Genomic DNA, 6,885 nt, shown 5'->3' with positions numbered 1-6,885 from the left:
GTTGATTTTTAATAGAGAATTTAGGCAGTAGAACAGGGGCTCCTCAGTATTTCAGGCTGATATTTTAGCATTCAGTGCTTGGGCTAAGGGACTGTCAGAAAATACACATGAATAATGAGTTGTCTATTATTGGAAAACTGGAGTGTGGATGGGATACCTAGGGGACGAGATCTAGAACTATAGGCTGAAGATCAGATTGCATTGAACTTGTTTGAGGTGTGTGTGTGTGTATGCCCACCCGTGTGCATGCATGTAAGGAGCATTTGCTTGTTTCTTTTGTAGGCAACAAAAAAAATTACAGAACTCAACCACAGAGAGAAAACTGTGGAGCTAGTGTATATGTTAAATTGCACGTGAAAAAGAAAAGTCTAGTAAGGAGACTAATTAGGAGGGTATCACAATAGGAGAGGATATTTCCAAGGCGATACTGTGGAGGTGAAGAAAGGGTCCATACATACCATGGCAGAAAAGGTCCATACATACCATGGAACCAAAGTGAGCAGGGATTGATTTCTTGTTGAAGGATAAAGCTGATGAAAAACCGGGATTTGAAAATGGTTTCAACTTTTCTAAACTAAACTACTGGAGCCATGATGGCGCCAGCAACTAAAATGGGCAGTCCAGGATCAGGGCCAAACAAGTCTGAAGATAGGAAATTCTGTTCTTATAGGAAGTTCTGTTCTGATTTGCCACACTGGAAAAAGCTATACTGTATAAAAGCTAGCCAGACATGTTCCGAAGATGGTTAAAATCTATAGATCAAAACTGAAGCCAAGGCTATAGAGGTGGATGTCAGTGCCATCTTTAGAAACTGGAGGTGGCACCTGTTCGTTACTTTAAGTAACACAAATGTCCTCATCACTGTCACGGTGGGCCTCACTGCTGCAGTAATTTTTTGCAACAATTCAGAAACAACATCCAAGTATCTTCCAAACTACTGAAAATGTATGAAGAGAATAGACGTTAGTAAGTATGAGAAAAATATTTTGCTCCTGGGGACTCCTCCTACTCAATATTGGTTGAAATTTTAAAGGAAGTCAGAAAAATTTTAGTTATTTCCATTAATTTATACTTCTTTTTCCTTACTGCCTCATGATGTTTAGAAAACTCCAGGTATTAAATATTAAGAATACTTCATTTAAAATGCTTATGGAAAAATTTTCCTCTTAAACATGTTACTCATTTTAAACTAGTCAACTGATTTTAGTAAATTTATAGAATCCATGGAATTTAAATTCTCATTGACATATACATTTAACTCTCTTTTCCAATTTAGTTAGATAAGAGAATACAATTTTTTTACAGACCATTCTCTTTAGAGACATTCTCATTTTTTTCTCTTTCCTGGGAGATACCCACTCTTATTACTCTTCCTCTTAATTTCCAGATGAAATAGACTGAGATTCTCTTTCTCAGTTAGTCTTTAAGCACTCCAGGGAAAATATAGTCAAACAAGAACCAAAATTTTGATGACTCAATGATGTCTGAGGGTAGTTTCATAGCTAAATTAACAACATAAATTGAAATTCTTTCTTCTAAAAGAGAGTTGATCAATATAACTTCCAGTGAAAGAAAATCATAGTTTTAGCCTGTTGACTTTTCCATCATTGAAGATTTGGATTAATTGTTGAATTAATAATTAATGAGTAATAATTAGTGGGTAATAGTTCAGAGCATACACACACACACACACACACACACACACACACACACACACAACTGCTGCCTGTGATATGATTTCAATCAAAATAAATTGTAAAGAAAAAAATCAACAAGTGTTATCTGCCCGGGGGCAGGGGTGGGATTGGCAGTAGTGGGAAACTCCCAGGGGAGGAGGAAGCACACCTCATCAACAAGGGTACATGCCTAATGAACATTTATATATCTAACCCTGAATTGTACCCCACATCTTTAAAATAATAAATTTTTTTAAAAAGAAGAAGAAAAAAAGGCAATACCTTCTCAAAAAAAAAGAAAGAAGATATAATACAAATCAGTTTTATGAGTGTGGTTTTAATTACTAGTAAATACCAATATCTACAGAACACTAGCAAAATACCTTGTGTTAAGAGAGCAGAGTCAAAGAAATCTGTCTACTGATTGTCATGAAAACAAAGAATTTTAAAGCTGGAACTTTTATTCAGAGACAAAGTGACTCAATTCCCTCATTTCATTCATGAGAAAATTTTTTTTTTAGATTTAAAAATAGAGTTTATTAAAAGCAAAGTAGAGAGAAAGAGAGAGACAGCGAGAGCGAGAGAGAGAGAGAGACAGAGAGAGAAGATTTGCCTCCCCAAGGTAGGGGAGGGGGCCAAAACCAGGAAGCATGGCGACAACAGAGTCCAGCAAGGCAATGGCCTCACGAGGAAATTTAAGGCCAGACACCCAAAGTGTAGGGGAGGGGGCCAAAACCAGGAAGCATGGCGACAACAGAGTCCAGCAAGGCAATGGCCTCACGAGGAAATTTAAGGCCAGACACCCAAAGTGATTTTCCGTGGTTTTATGGCTATTATTGTCAGATACAAAGGATACAAATGACTCTACTACTTAATTGAGAACTTATAATCACACATACAGATCAGTATTATGGCATGCTTTCCTCTATAAGAAAGCTGAGTGTTAGAAGTTTATGATAGAGTCAAAATTTAATGACAATTTTTTCTCTCAGCCATAATTGAAAGCATCTCTATAACAAAGTCAATTTCTGACCATTCCCTGCCAAAACAGGAGAGGAAGGCTCTCACATAAACAATGTGAGTTGAATACCAGAACATAAAGAATTGATTGTGTCATGGTTTCCAAAGTTTCTTCTGAGGTGCCTAGGGGTGCTACAAGAAGATCACAGAAGTACTGCGAGGTATTTCTAAATTTTGAAATATTTCTCTACTCAATATCTGTCAAATACCATGCCAACTATGAGTTTGAGGTAGTTCAAAATTTCAACATTAGGCTCTGTTACATTCTTTTCAGTGATATCAGCAATTGCGGTGATCACAAAAGGTCTCAATCAAAAAACGTTTACCAGGACGTTAATATGGTGACATTCCTTCAGATTATATTTTGATTGTGCAGTTCTCAGGATACATTGGCTTCCCATGTGTATGTAACTGTAATTATTTAAAATAAGCATTTAAAAAAATACACAGAAATTAAAATTTAAAATATTATTTTATTTTAAATTTTAATGTCTGTGTATTTTTTAAATGCTTATTAAATAATTTACATCTAATTACTTAATAAATGAAACAGGTATCTATTTCAACCTCAGGGTGCCATGAAGTAGCTATTGAAACACCAAGGGTACATCAACCTAGAAAGTCTTGGGACCACATGGGTGTCATTCTTCTCCAGTTTGAGTGGATGGAGTGACCACCTGCCAGTGAAGATGGAGACAATGTGACCTCAAAACAGTGTTCTGTGAGGAAAGATAGAGAAAAGGGTAATGCTCCTTAACACTGATGGTGGACTTTTTTCTTAAACCTATATTTTCACAAGATCATTTAAAATAATTCTCCCTGGGTTCTGTTGCATTTTTTTTTCTTATTAACCAGCTCTACTACTTGCAAGTTAACCACAATTTTCTCATAGGTATCATAGTGACCTACTCATGGGATTGTTGAGAGCGACAATTAAAAAACTATCTCCATAAAAGGCTTAATCTTGTGCCCAACACCTAGAAAACACAAAAATAATGTTAGCTAATTCATTATTATTCACAGCGACATGCTTCTTAATTAAAACAATGGTATCCATTATGAACAATAGAGTGGAAGAAATTACAATGATCCTTTTACTCAATTTAATTTGTTTTATTTTACTGTGATTTAATTCAATTGTGCTGAAATATCAGAAAGCCTAGTACTGGTCTTGGCATTAGGGAGACAGACCAATGAATATCATATTCTCTGATATAAAAAAATCCTAAGACATGAGGGGGGAACGTAAAAAACCTGGAATTATCTTTTGGAGGACAGGCCTCTTGCAGTGTTTGGCTTCACTGAATATTTTTTTTTTTTTGGAGATTCTCTCAACGTGTTTGCCCATTTCGGGATGGGTGAGTGGTGAACCACCTGCCAACACCACACTGATTGTTCAGCACTTTTTGACCCAAAACGATATGGCCCACATGCCCCACCCTTCCTATTCTCCGACTTGCACCCTGAACAACTTTTTTTGTATCCTCAGGTGAAAAAATTCCTCAAAGGAAACATGTTGCTGAGTGCAAGTGGTGAAACAAAAAAACAGCAGAAGCACTGAAAGGTATCCGAATTGATGAATTTGAAAACTATTTTAGGCAATAGAAAAAGCATCTCATTAGGTGTATTGCTTCAGAGGGAGAGTACTTTGAGAGTGAGTGGAGTTTAAACATGTAAGAATAAATACATTTTTAAAATAAATAAATGTAGGGTTTTTCTGGGTCACACCCCATACAGTAGCCAACTCCCATTCTTCCATTAATGGATCTGACTCCATTTGGTTGTCCTATCCTGACTTTGTTACACAGAAACGATTATCTGGAAGCTTCCTTTCATAGTAGCATTCTCTAAATTTGTTGTTGTTTACACTTCCTGGGCCGGGTTAAAAAAAATGTGGTACACATGCATGATGGAATATAACAGAGTCATAAAGAAGGACAAGCCAACGGACTTCGCGGCGACTTGGATGGATTTAGAGTCTATCATATCCTACTCAGTGATCTATCATAGTAATAAAGAACTGAGTACTTCATGTTCTCACTCATAAGTGGACCCTGAACATTTACCATGATACTATAAGAAAAGGATTGACAGTAGCAGGATACTGCAGGGGTGAGGGTAAAGGGGACAGAACATCAATAAAGGTACCTGATCTCAAACCAGGCAAAGTGGGGACCAAAGGGAGGCCCAGACTTTACCTGTACGATGGTCACTTGTATACCCAATCCTGAATTGTACCCCCACATCTTTAAAATTAAAAAAATTTTTTTTAAAGAAAACCACCAAAAAATAATAAAAATCACCCCCCCCCACAAAAAAAATAAAAGAGTAAATTCTACTTTGGAATATGTTTTAATCTTTTGTGAAAAAAATTCTGCTGAACCTGGGCAACTTGGCGAGACCTCAACTCTACCACAAATCAAAAATCAGCCGGGCGCGCCTGTAGTTCCAGCTCCTTGGAAGGCTGAGGCGGAAGGATCGCCGGAGCCCAGCAGGTCGAGGCTGCGGTGGCCGGAGTGGCCACTGCACTCCAGTCTGGGCGACAGAGTGAGACTCCAACTCAAAAAAAAAAAAAAAAAAAAATTTCTAAAACCAATAGTATCTGGCTTATGACTGTAAGGCCCATTAAAACATGGGTTTCCACTTGAAGGTTTACAGAGAGGAACACAAACTTTGGGGGATATAAAACTCTATTAGTTTCAGCTAATCTTTAGAAAGATTCTTTACAGGTTAAAACTAAAGAAATTAGCATCAAGTTAATTTTTACAACTCTCAAATCTGTCTACACCTCTTGCTAGATTTTCTTTGCTTTATCTTTGTTCTAATGCTCAGAGAAGTAGAGAAGTGATGATCTTTAAACATTTGCAGGATAAATAAGAAGAGAAAATTAAGAAAAATATCTCTGTAAGTCATTCTTTCCCGAGGTCAGAGCATTACTTCAGAGGTCTTAATGTTTCTTTAGTTTCAAATGCCTGCCAATACATTCGATGATCCTCAAAACAATCAATTTACCCATCTGCATGTTTTAGTGCCTGCTGAAAATTTAAAAATGTACAATGCTAGTCCATACTTACTTGTAAACACCTGCATATTTTTAATTGTATTATCATCTTTTAATATAAAATAAATATGATTTTATATCTACCTTTGAGTGGTTCACTTTCTGATAGAAGCTGGGGGTTAGACCACAGAGACCCAACTTACCACAACACATATTCACACACACACACACACACACACACACACACACACACACACACACACACACAATGCAATAGAAGAATCCTAAGCAAAGTATTTACTAAAGTCAACTAATGGTTTATGAAGGAGATAAATCATCAATGAGAAGCAGAAGTTTGTCAAATATAAAGAACTTTTTAAGATTACCTGTGTAATTGCAAAATGGGCATTTGGGCAGAACTATTGGCCAGCATATCTCAAAGTGACCCCGATGCAGATATATGCTTTCTTTATTCATTTAAATAAACATGTATAGACAAAATCAAGAGCTTTTCTATAGTCTGGAAAGCCAACACTGGTTTACCAGAGAATTTCTGGATGCAGAATCAACATACTGTACACTGTACATAATGCATTAATACACAGTTATCTCCTGAAAACCCTCCCCAAGTCTCAGACCACAATTTATGTCAATTCAGAGGTAGAAAAGAAAATCACTTCAAAATGACAGCACATGACATGGATGCAGTGAGCGTGACTCCTTCATAGATTGCTTGAGAATAATGTGATGACTCTTCTGGAAATTAATTTGCCAAATTGTAGTAGATAGCTTTAAATAGTTGATTTTATTAACCCCCCAATTTCACACCTAGGACTATTTCCTCAGAGAAACAAATAGAAATTTAGAAGAAAAAATAAGATGACTTTCAAAGATGTTCATTGCAGCATTATCTGTGGTATAAATAAATAAATACAGCTAAATAGTATAAAATGCATTAATAAAATAGATTATAACATAGAATGCAATATCAAATGGTTATTAAAGTATTATAAGCAACCCTAGCTTATTCTTATAGCCTTAATTATATGACAGGAACTGTATACTTTACATTTATAATTCTTACAACTCAAGGAATTAAGCATTTGTATTAGTCAGGATTCTCCAAACAGAACCACTAAGACACACACACACACACACACACACACACACACACACACACACACACAC

This window comes from Carlito syrichta, unplaced genomic scaffold (assembly GCF_000164805.1).
Source record: "Carlito syrichta isolate Samal-C Ts95f unplaced genomic scaffold, Tarsius_syrichta-2.0.1 Scaffold180299, whole genome shotgun sequence".
Classification (NCBI taxonomy): domain Eukaryota; kingdom Metazoa; phylum Chordata; class Mammalia; order Primates; family Tarsiidae; genus Carlito; species Carlito syrichta.
This window is presented reverse-complemented; position numbering follows the sequence as displayed.